Here is a 12,197-nt window from a genome sequence, read left to right as displayed (position 1 = left end):
GTGAGATTATAACCCCAGGAATAATTGCAAAACCTATACTAAATTTGTTGTTTTTGTTACCAATTTCATTTAGCTAATCTTTGTTGCATCAAGACTCATTACTGAAGTCATTTACCAGAATAATGTTCTCCCGTTAATATATTGGATATCAGAATGAACGTTGTCAATAAAATTTAGGGGACGCTTGAGAGACTGTCCTCTTGGGCCAGCACTGTGGTGCAGCTGCTGAAGCTGTGGCCGTGACACTGTCATCCCGCACTGGAGTGCTGCTCGGGTGCTGAGTGGTGCTGAGCCGGCTTCCTGCTCATGCTCCTGGGGGGGAAACATCTGGGGCGTCAACTGCTTGGGGCCCTGCTGCTGTGCTGGAGACCCGGGTGGAGTTCCTGGCGACTCGGTTACGTCCACACCTGTCTGTCGTGGCCATTTGGGAGAGTGGACCAACAAATGGGAGATCTGTGTGACTCTGTCTTGCAAATAAGCCCTACTTTTCAAATAAACTTTAAGATTTGATGTGCCGATATTTGGTGTCCTTATCACTGGCCATTTATGACTTGTGCTTGGCTCCCAGTGGCTGAGTCCAGACTTGAGGGAACTTTGCACCAATTGATTTAAAGTTGGGCTTTAAAAAAGATAATTTAGTTACAATGAAAAGTTAGTAGGTTTAAACTTCTTGATTAATACTGTAACAAAAACTTGGTATAATGTTTGAAGATGAGATAATTTGAGGAAAACCAAAACTGGTATCTCATGATTTATGCATATACATGTTTTAATTGGAATAAAAAAGAGTTAAGATTAGTATTTCTTTCGACCACTAACATGGTCTTACTGATTTAAACAATCGCAACAGGTGAGAACCTGTGAGCTGCTTTTAGTTTGTTGGTTTTCAACATCGGCATTTTCAGGTTTTGCCGTTCTTAGGAGGGTTTTGAGCCACAGCTGCGCAAGCGCTTGCTTTCTCCTCGGTTAGTAGTCTAGCAGGCTCTGCATTATTTGTGACTGTGCATTATTTGTGACTGTGATTTGTGTCACTTCTAAACTTGTGCATTTTTTTGTTGTCTGTCTTTTCTTGAGCAATGTGTTCTGCAGCATTGCTGGGGGGGGTGCTTTTTTACACCCCCCCCATTTTTCTATACATTTTTTTTTCCCCTAAAGACTGTGAGAGAGAGTGAGAGAGAGAGAGAGAGATCTGATTCACCCTTCAGATTGCCACAGCAGCCATGAGGCAAGGGCTGAAGCCAGAAGTCTGAAACTCCATCTGGGATTCCCGTGTGGGCCTCAGCACTGTCTTTGAGTACTTTTCCAGGTGTGTTTGTAGGAAGCTGGACTGAACCAGAGCTGATCTGCACAATTGTCCGTGCCACAATGTGGGATGGACATTTGACCTACCAGGACACAGCATCCCTTGTCAGAGTACCTGGGGTCCAGTCTTGGCCCAAGCCAGTCCTGACCATTGTAAGCACTAGGAGAATGAGCCAGTGGTTGGGAGCTTTCTGTCTCTCAAAACAAAAACAACCCTAAAAGGCAATAAAGCAGGACTTAAGTATTTCTTGGTTAGAAGGAAATTGACTTAGAGGTTTTATGTCCTTAGCTAATGAGGCATTAATAAGAGAGCTGGGACTGAAGTTCAGCCTCCCAACGCCTAACTTGATATTCTTTTAATTACATCACATAGATGAACTACAAATCCGGACAGAGTACCAAAGAATGCTAAATGTAGGTAAAAGAGACTCCTCAAAATAAGTCAGTGAATTAAATATGTATATGTCTAATTCTAATAATTCAAATATAAGATTGCAAAGTGCTGAAATAACAAATATTGAAAAGGAAAAAATGGCCAGGTAGTTAGTAAGTTAAACAAGGGTTTGTAATGTAACATAAGTTAAGGTTGAGTTATAGGTTTGTGCATCAAAGAAAATAAAGTGGGGTATTATGTGATGACTTAAAGCTTGGTTATTTAATGCAGCAGTTGAAATAGTTACAAACAAGTAGACACAAAAAAATGGAAGTCATATATAAAAGCAAAGTTAGGGTCCCGGCGTGGTGGCGCAAGTGGTTAAGTCCTCGCCTTGCACGCCCGGGATCCCATATGGGCGCCGGTTCTAATCCTAGCAGCCCCGCTTCCCTTCCAGCTCCCTGCCTGTGGCCCCGGAAAGCAGTCGAGGACGGCCCAAAGCTTTGGGACCCTGCACCCGCGTGGGAGACCCGGAAGAGGCTCCTGGCTTCGGATCGGCATAGTATCGGCCGTTGCGGCTCACTTGGGGAGTGAATCATTGGACGGAAGATCTTCCTCTCTGTCTCTCCTCTCTGTATATCCGCCTTTCCAATAAAAAATAATAAAAATAAATCTTTAAAAAAAAAAAGCAAAGTTAGTTTAAAATGCAAAAGGAGAATTTTATGAAAATACAGTTAAGTAAGTTTGTTACATTTCTTTCACAGTTAGATTAAAATTTTTCCAGACGTGTTTGCATGAAGGTGGACTGAGCCAGAGATGATCTGCAATCCCTAAAATACACAGATAAGTTTATAAGGAGATGGAAAAACACTACCCACAAGTCTCATGAATAACTCTGCTTTAAAAGCCCATGGCGGCCCAGGGTTGGGTGAAGTCTCCTCCTGCAGTGCCCATGTGGATGCTATTGGAGTCCCAGCTGCTTTACTTCCAATCCAGTTGCTTGCTAATGGCCTGGAAAAAGCAACAGAAGATGTCCCAGTGTTTGTGCCCCTGCCACCCTCGCGGGAGACCCGGACGAAGCTCCTGGCTTCAGCCTAGGCCAGTGCTGGCTGTTTTAGCCCTCTAGGAAGTAAACCAGCTAATAGAAGATCTCTTTGTCTCTCCCTCCTTGTCATTCTGACTCCCAAATAAATAAATACATCTTATTTTAAAAAAAGGAAAATGTTTTTGGTATGTTCCATGGATATGACTTAATAGCAACACATTTGTACTAGCATTTGTTAAAATGAGCATTTTGTGTTGTTTTTTTTTTTTTGGTATGCAATTATTTGACTTTGAACGTGTGCGTTATAGCAAGTGTCTGTGCTATACAGATTGCCAGCAGTCTGGATACCACACAGTTCTGTCCTCCCATAACCTGCCTTCTGCCTCTGATCCCAGGCAACCAGCGATCTGCTCTCCGGTTTTCTCTCTAGCTAGCTGTGCCCTATGAATGGGATCCTAATAGTGTGTCACCTTTTGGCACTGACCGCTTTTCCTTAGCTGAATGTCTTTGCAGGAATCACCAGTTCTTGTTCATTGCAAAGTTGTGTTCCACTGTGTGCATGTCCCACAAACTGAGTTCTTCATTGTTTTTCATCACTATGAACAGGCCTCTTATAAACTCTCCAGGTCTCAAGTTTGCATGGATGTTCACTGGTCTGTAGGACACATTCAGTGATGATGTTGCCGACCCATATGGTCTGATACTTGAGTTTGCAAAATGATTTGGATATGTTTTTATACAATGCATTTGTATTTCCACTGTGATGATTAAATGAGAATTCCTGTTTTTCCATAACCCTTACCTATATTTACTATAGGCAATCTTTTAAATTTTAACAATTTAGTGTTTGGTATAGCATAGTGGTTAAATTGCATATACATGACTAATTATGCTGAGCTGTGAGACGTCTCAGACTTTTAATATTAATTGAATGTATTTTTATGCTAAGTTTTAAAAATTCTTTATATATTCTGCTTATAAATGTCTTATTAAATGACACATGGTTTTCAAAATATTCCTTCTAGTCTTAGCTTATCTTTTCATTCTTATTACATTGCATTTCTAAAGATGCAAGATTTTTATTATGATGAAATCCAATTTTTAAATTTTTCTAAAATAATGTTCTGTTTTTGGTTATAGAAGGTTTCAATGGTTATTTTTCCTCTGATTTCTTCTAGAAGTTTCTTAGCTTTAGGTTTTACATTAAGTATAGTTTTTGAATGGTGTAAAGTGTTGATTGAAAATCTTTTCTTTCACATACAGCTGTCCAGTCGTTCTAGCCCTCAGTCAAAAAATCTGTCCTTTCTAAACCTAATAGCTTTCATTCTTTATTAGACTGTCATTTATTTAACATATGCACACATATTTCTGGACTCTACTCATCTGTCTTTTTTATTTTTGAAAACTCATTCTACAGCTTTGAGAATTTAACATTAAGTATTCTTTATATTTTTTAATTTTCATTTTTCATAATACTGTTTTGAATAGTATTTTAAAATGTTTGTTTCCCTTTGTTCATCACTAATATGCAGGCATTTGATTCATTTTTTGATTGTTGTTGTATTTTGTATTTCTGTTGCTTTTGGGTGGTTGGAGAGAAAGAATTGAGACAGGGAGAACTCCCCTCTATTGGTTCATTCCACAAACAGGTCACATCAAAGCAAAAGTCAGAAAATCAAACTAGGTCTCCCGTGTGGATGGCCGGGACTCCAGAACTAGCCATCACATACTGTTTTCCATTGGGATGAAACGAATTGACAGTGCAGCCAGGAGTTTCACCCATGCAATTTGATATGGTCTGTGGGTGTCACAGACAGCGTTTTAACCACTGCCCCAAAGCCTACCACATAACTGACTTTTTGAATGTTTATTTTGTATCCTCCAACGTTGCTAAACTTAGACCTACTTGTTCTAGGGCTGCTGTGCTTTTTCTTTTTGCTGTACTCCAGTGAATTTTTAGATTGCCTTCTTTCCAATCTGAATATCTTTGTTTCTTGTCTTATTTCTTTTGGCTGAAAAATCTCAAGTGCTGTCCGGTATTGAGTAGAAGTGGTGAGAGCCACATCTTGTTCCTCACATTAAGGACAAAGCATTCTTTTACTGTGAAGTGTGGTGTGAACCCTGGGATGTTGAGAGATGGCCTGTATCTGGCTTACCTGATTTAGTTCAGTGTTTTCCACATCCATCCGGTGTGTGATGTGTTAGTTTTGGATTCTGTTTTGTGCCTGGGTTGTGTTGTGTGGTAAAATGTGCTTACAAAACATGAGATCCATATATAGTTTTTTTTTCATATTATGAATTTCCAGTGGACTTTTTAAAGGCCCCTCATATGTATGATTTTCTGTCTCTTTAAAAAGTTTTTTCAAAATCCGTATAACCCACTGTTTGAGAGACAATTACAGAGAGACAGAAGAGAGTCTTCCAGCTACACATCATTCCGCTGAAGGCTGCAGTGGCAAGGACTGGTCAGGCTGAAGCCGGGAGACCCAGCAGCTCCACCTTCATCTCCCATGCGGAGGCAGGGCCCAAGCACTTAGGCTGACAGGTGCATTAAGCAGGCAGCTGGATCAGAAGAGAAGCAATAGGGACTGAAACCAGCACTCCTGGGATGCCAGCGTCACAGACAATGGGTAAACCTGCTGTGCCATGTCACTGGCCCTATCCACAAACTTTGAAATGCCAGATGTGTGTACCATATTTTATTATTGATTTGTTCCTACCTTTTGATAGTCGTGGATAGCATGAATAGTACGGCTGTGCACTTTGTTCTCTAAATATGTATTCTGAGTCCTTGCTGTTAATTCTTTGGGGTCTTTACTCAGAAGTGGAATTGCTAGCTTATGTAATAATTTGATTTTTAGCTCTTTGAGGAATTGCCAAATAGTTCACAAAAGCTGAGCCAGTTTGATTCCTATTAGCAGTATGGAAGGGTTCTAATTTCGCCATATCTTTGTCTATGTTTATTATTTTCCATTAGCAGACCTCGCAACCTTTTTTTTTTTTTTTTTGAGAGCTAGAAAGGCGATCTGAGCCAAACGGAGTCCCATCTGCTAGTTCACTTCTCAGGTGCCCCAGCTGCAGGGGCTAGCATGGTACTCTGTCCAGGTCTCACACATGGGTGGCAGGGACCTACCTGCTTGAACCACCTACTGCCTGGAATCAGTACTATATAATGTGTCGTATCAACACTAATGATATTGGATACAGGCATCTAGGCTGGTGTATTAATTTCCAGGTCAAACGTCTGCCCTGATTTTTTTCCCCCAAGATTTATTTATTTGGAAGCAGAGTGACAGGGAGAGAGACACTCAAGAGTTTTTCTTTCCGCTGGCGAGTTCACTCCACCCACAATGCCTGTAAGGCCTGACCAGGTGACGTCAGGAACCAGGAAGTCCCTCCAGGTCTCCCGGCTGGGTGACAGGAGCCAAGTACTTGAGCCATCATCTGCTGCCCAGGTCATTAGGGGGAAGCTGGATCAGAAACACAGGTTGATCCCAGACATATAAAGGAGAGTAGCTCAACAGTCTGTGCCTTGATATCTGCCCGTGCTTGTTAAAACAGTAACCATTCTAAAGTGGGTGAATTATCCCTTTGTGCTTTTGTCAAGCATCTGCCTGATGGCTGAAGATGTTGAACATGTTTTTTGTGCTGTTTGGTCATTTTGTTTGTCTCTTTGGAGAAATGTCCTAGGTTTGTTGTTGTTGTTGTATTTTCTGGTTGAGATTTATTTTTATTGAGAAAAAGATCTTTCCTCAGCTGATTCGCTCCCCAAATGACTATAATGACCAGAACCATTATCTGAAGCCGAGAGTCAGGAGCTTCTTCTGGTCTCCCTCGTGGGTGCAGGGTCCCAAGGCTTTGGGCCGTCCTTGACTGCTTTCCCAGGCCACAGGCAGGGAGCTGGATGGGAAGAGGGGGAGCCAACACAAACTGACACCAATCTGGGATCCCAGTGCTTGCAAGGCTAGAATTTAGCCACTGAGCCATCGTGCTGGGATCTTGTTTTAATAGCTCTTCTTATATATGAACCTCTTACACAATACAAGATTTGTCAATGTTTTATTTCATTCTTAGGGTTGTCTTTCAGTTACCGTGGTAATGTCCTTTGATGCATATGAATTTTTTTAAACATTTATTTTCATTGGAATATTGAAATATTGCAAAACCAGGCTTAACAGAGAGAAGGAGAGACATCTGCTGATTTAATCCCTAAGTGGCTGCAACAACAGGATCTGAGCTTAACCAAAGCCAAGAGTCAGGAGCTTTTCTGGGCCCCCACTGCAGATGCAGGGTCCCAAGGCCTTGGACCGTCTTCTGCTGCTTTCCCAGGCCACAAGCAGGGAACTGGATGGAAAGTGGAGCAGCTGGAACATGAACCAGTGCCCATATGGGATGCCACAGCTTGCAGGTGGAGGATCAGTCTATTGAGCCATCACACCAACCCCTACTTTATGCAGTTCTAAAAGAATTTTGTATTGAATGCTTTTCCATTTCTGCAAAAAAGCTGTTGGAATTCCATAGGAATTGTTTTGAATCCTTAGATTACTTTGGGTATAATGTCATGTTAATATTAAGCCTTCTAATTCACTAACCAGTCTCTCCAGTTATGTCATATTTAATTTCCTCAGCAGGGTCCTGTAACTTTCAGTGAATGCTTTTTTTTCCCGCCCTTTTGATTACATTTATTGCTAAGTAGATTATTTCTGATGGTGTTGTAGATGGAGTGGCTTTTTTGAATTTTGCTTTTTGAATTTTTCAAGGCTAATGTGAAGAAATGCAACGGATAGGTTTTGTGTGGTAATTTTGCTGAAATTTATTTATTCTTAAGTGTGTGTCTGGCATCTTGTTAGTTTGCTACATGTAACATCAAACCATCTATGAACGGAGATTATTTTGCTTTCACTTTTCCAATTGGGATTCCTTTTCTTTCCTGATGTCTTTGACTAGTCTAAGCATTTTGAATTTCAAGAATAGAGATGGTGAAAGTTGGCATCCTTGTCTTTCGGTTCCTTACCTCTGAGAACAATATTAACTATTGGTTTTACATGAATGACCTTTATCGTATTAAGGACATTTCCTTTTATTCTAGTTTTTGAGTATTTCCATCATGAAAGAGTATTGTGTTGTGTTAGATGCCTTTTCTACATCTACCGAAAACATCCCTGTTTTATTCTATTTTTTTTTTTTAAAGATTTATTATATACTGTAAAGTCTGAGTTACATAGAGAGAATCTTCTGTTTGCTGGTCACTCCCAAGATGACCACAGCAGCCCAGGGCTTGTTCGGGCTAAATCCAGGAGCCGGGATCTTCTTTGGGGTCTTATATGTGGGTCCAGTGTCTCAAGGGCTTGACCTTCCTCCGCTGCTTTCTAGGCTGTAAGTAGAGAGCTGGATGGGAAGTGAAAGCAGCCAGGTCACTAAGTCTCTATGGGGTGCCAGTGCCACAGCTGGCCACAGTGCTAGCCCATTCCTTTCATTCTGTTCATGTTATATATGCCTACATTATAATAAACAGGATTGCTTGCTGATTCCAACTGCCCGTTTGTTATTCTAGTCCCATTCAGTTTGGGCCATTTGTGTATTTGTAGGAATTCATTTCATGTAGGTTGTCTTAATTTGTAGGTGTACAATTCTCTGATATTTTCTCACAACCTTTTTTGATGGAAAATTGGCAGTAGAGGCTGAAGAGCCATACGCTCCAAATCTAAGGTGCCCTGACGCTGCATGTTTGGGTGCATCTCTGCTGTCTGATTTTGGGTTTTCAGAGTAGGGATGCTCAGGTGGTAGAGGAAGCTTGAAATCTGTGAGACCCCCCAAACCCAAAATGCTCCTGCTCCTGAGCGTTTCAGCTAAGGGAAGTCAGCCTTGAATGTGTTCTTTCACATCTGATTTTTGTCATTTTAATTCTTTTTTTTATTATTATTATTCATGATACTGTTTCATAAGCTCAAGGATTTCCTTTTCCACACTCTCCATTCTTTCTGTCCCCCACTGCCCCATGTTCTTAAAATAGTGTAGTCCAATAGTTTATAGATCTGTTAGTGTTGATTTTACTTAAAAGACAAAAACAAGGGCCAGTGTTGTGGTACTACAGGTTAAGCTGGTACTTGCAATGTCAGCATTCCACATCACAGCGCTTATTCCTGTCCAGCGGCCCCAGTTCCCATCCAGCACCCTGCTGGTGTGTTTGGAGGCAGCACAGGATGGCTCAAGTGCCTGGGCCCGTGTCTCCACGTGGGACGCGAGTTTGCAGAGTGAACCAGTGGATGAAAGTTTGAGCTCTTCCCTTCACCTTCTGCCTTACGTTTCTCCCTCTACTTCCCCCTTTCCTCTCCTTTTTCCTTCTGTTTCCCTTTTCTCTCCCCCCGCCCGCTCCACCTTGGACCCCCATCTCTCCCTCTCTGTGGCACTCTGACGTACAAATGAGTAAGTAAATTTAGGGGCTGGCATTGTGGTATAGTGGGTAAACTCCAGTATATCATGGGTGCCAGTTTGTCCCAGCTATTCCACGTGTGATCCAACTCCCTGCTAATGGTCTGGGAAGAGCTGTGGAAATAGCCTTAGTGTTCAGTCCCTATACCCACATGGCGGCCCTCAAGGAGCTTCTGGCTCCTGGCTTTGGCTTACCTTGGCACTGGCTGTTCTGGCTGTCTGGAAAGTTAGGCCATGCAGGGGGTGCACCAGCTGATAGAGGGTCGGTCTCTCTCTCTCTCTCTCTCTCTCCTCTCTTTTGGCTCTCCCCTTTCATCTCTGTAGGTAGTTGTAATTTTCAAATAAATGGATTTTTGAATTTCTAAAAAGCTAAATAAATAATTCTTAAAAAATGCTAAGTTTCTCTGTTGTGTATCTGTGCTTCATTTGGCTTTGCTCTAATCTTTATTTGTATTTGGTTTGTTTTCCTAGTTTCTTTAGCTCTCAAGTTAGGTTACTGTTTTTTTTTCTCTTTTTTTTCCCACATTTTATTATTATTGCTAAAATTTTATGATGCAATTCCATATTCCCTTATCCCCTCCCCAACTACCCCCCCCAGTTCCTTTATATCATTACTAACATATAGTTCTTCATACCCAGTCATATGTTCAGCATTGCAGGCATGGATAATGACAGAGAGTCCAGAATCCTATTGTCAAAATATAATATAAACAGTTTCACTGTAAGTCCATCTTTGTCTGGAAACAGAAATGCATACCACACTGCATCCTCACATTTGGATGTTAGTCTCCATTACATAACTACTGTACATTCCCTTAAATGAAAAGTCATGATACAGAATCAACAATAGAAAGAAAAATAGAAATTTACAATGCCATGAAGTTAAATGACATGTTACTAGATATGACAGTCTCCATTACACAACTACTGTACCTTCCCTTAAATGAAGAGCCACAAAACAAAATCAACATCTGAGAGAAAAAAGAAATTAACAACACCAAGAAGTTAAACAACATGCTATTAAATGTCTAACGTGTAGCTGAAGAAATGAAAATCAAGAACCTTCTTGAAGAAAATGATGCCACTGCATGATCTACGAGTTATTGAATGATTTAATCAGAAGAAAGTGTTTTGAAGAAATGAAACCAACAGAAAACAACAAAACCCATGTGATAGTTTCCGCTGATCTTTGTTGGAGTGTGTCTCCTCCAGACAATAAACAGATGGGTTTTGTTTTTTAATCCAGTCTACTAATCTATGACGTTTGATTGAGCTTAAGCCATTTACATTCAGAGTTTAACATGTATGGGTGGTACTTTGATCCTGTCATTTTAGGAATGGATTGTTCTGTTGTCATTTTACTGGGATGTTCTTCCCATTTGCCTTTGGTTTTGGTAGGTACTATTCCTCTTCTCTGTCAAAAAAACATCTTGAAGTATCATTTGTAGGGCAGGTTTGGAAGAGGCAAATTCTTTTAGCTTTTGTTTACTCTGGTGTGGGCAACGCCTGCGTCGCCACGTACCCCGAGCTGAGCGGAGGGACTAGGGTTATGAGACAGACAAGACAGACAACACACACAACACACAGAGGCTCATTCTTGTGAAGAGAATGCCCTTTATTCAAAGTCAAACTGCTCTTATATAGTCTGCTTGGCCCCTCCCAGGATTTAAGCAACGCCTAAGGCCTCCCCCCACCCCACTTCTGCAAAACCAGGAAGCAGGAAGGAGGGAAATTGCAGTCAAGCCAGGGGCTAAATGTATCAGGCCATGATTGTTACACTTTGAGAACCAAGCTAAGCTGTGGAGTTAACCCTTGGGAGACCAGGGCCTACACTCTGAAAGAATTTTATTTCATTTTCAAAGATGAAGGAAAGCTTTGCTGAGTATGTTATCCTAGGTCAACAATTTTTTTCTTTTAGAATCTGTAATATGTCACTCCATTCTCTTCTTGCCTGTAGAGTTTCCTGTGAGTTTAATTGGCATTCCTTTATATGTCAATTGATTTTTTTTTGTGCACATTTAAGGATCTTTTCCTTATGTTCAATTGAAGAGAGTTTGATAATCATATGTCTTGGTGAAGATCACTTTTGATCAAGCCTGTTGGGAGTTCTGTGTCCCTCCTGGATCTTGTTTCCCAATTCTTTCTCCAGATTAGGGAAATTTTCCTTGATTATTTCATTAAATACATTTGCAAACTCAGCTTCTCTTTCTGCACCTTCTGAGACTCCCATAATTCTTATATTTGGCCTCTTAATAGTGTCTTTCAATTCTTGAATACTTTTGTTGACCTGATCCAGCTCTGCTTCCACCTTTTTGTTTGCTTCCCCTTGGTGACAGGAGACATCTGCTAATTTTGAGATTCTTTCTTCTGCACCCTTCATTCTGTTTTGGAGACTCTCCACTCTACTTTTAATTTGCTCTCCTGGGTTCTTAATTTCTGATTATCAGCCTTGATTTGCTTTACTGCTTCCTTAAATTCTTTGAACTCTTGCATGAGCTTCTCATTTTTGACCAGAATCTTTAATGAGTCTTATGGATTCTGTGTCCCCCATTTTCTCGATGTCTTCCTGGGTTAACTCTGAGGTTGGCATAGGGTTTTGCTCCTTTGCAGGGGAGTGCTCAGTAATATTCATTGTGCCTTTGTCTCTTCTTTTGCTCTTGCTCATTGTACTTCTGGTTAGCAGAGTCTTCTCCTTGGGGCAGGTTTCTAAGCTGTGTTACCCACAGGTCTACAATGTGATTTTACTTATTGCAGTTGGTACACAGCTTTTTGCTTGCAGCCACTTGTGCCACAACCTCCAGCGAGTTCCAGGTCTGGGTTCTTATGTCAGATATCCACCGTGGTCTCCACAGCCCCAGCTCTTGGCTCACCACTCTCCACCTCCTGTGATACCGTGTTGAGGCTGCACCATTGTCTCTGCAACCTTTCTCCCTCTTCCGGTTGGAGTGGGTTCCAGGATTAGAGACACCAGGTGTACTATCTAGTTAGGTTGTTGGTGGTGCTGATCTTGTTGGAACCTGTTGGACGTTAGGTCTGGGTGCCACA

General features: G+C 41.3%; 1 protein-coding gene across 5 annotated transcripts in view; it reads left to right on the top strand.

Moving 5' to 3' along the window:
• LOC121167489 (ras-related protein Rab-18) overlaps positions 1 to 12,197 on the top strand; it is a 43,779-nt gene that overhangs the window by 13,568 nt on the left and 18,014 nt on the right. The window lies entirely within an intron of this gene.

This window comes from Ochotona curzoniae, unplaced genomic scaffold (genome assembly GCF_017591425.1).
Source record: "Ochotona curzoniae isolate NIBS_2020 unplaced genomic scaffold, NIBS_Ocur_1.0 patch378, whole genome shotgun sequence".
Classification (NCBI taxonomy): Eukaryota; Metazoa; Chordata; class Mammalia; order Lagomorpha; family Ochotonidae; genus Ochotona; species Ochotona curzoniae.
The sequence above is the reverse complement of the archived record's forward strand: the minus strand, read 5'-3'. Positions and strand labels throughout refer to the sequence as shown.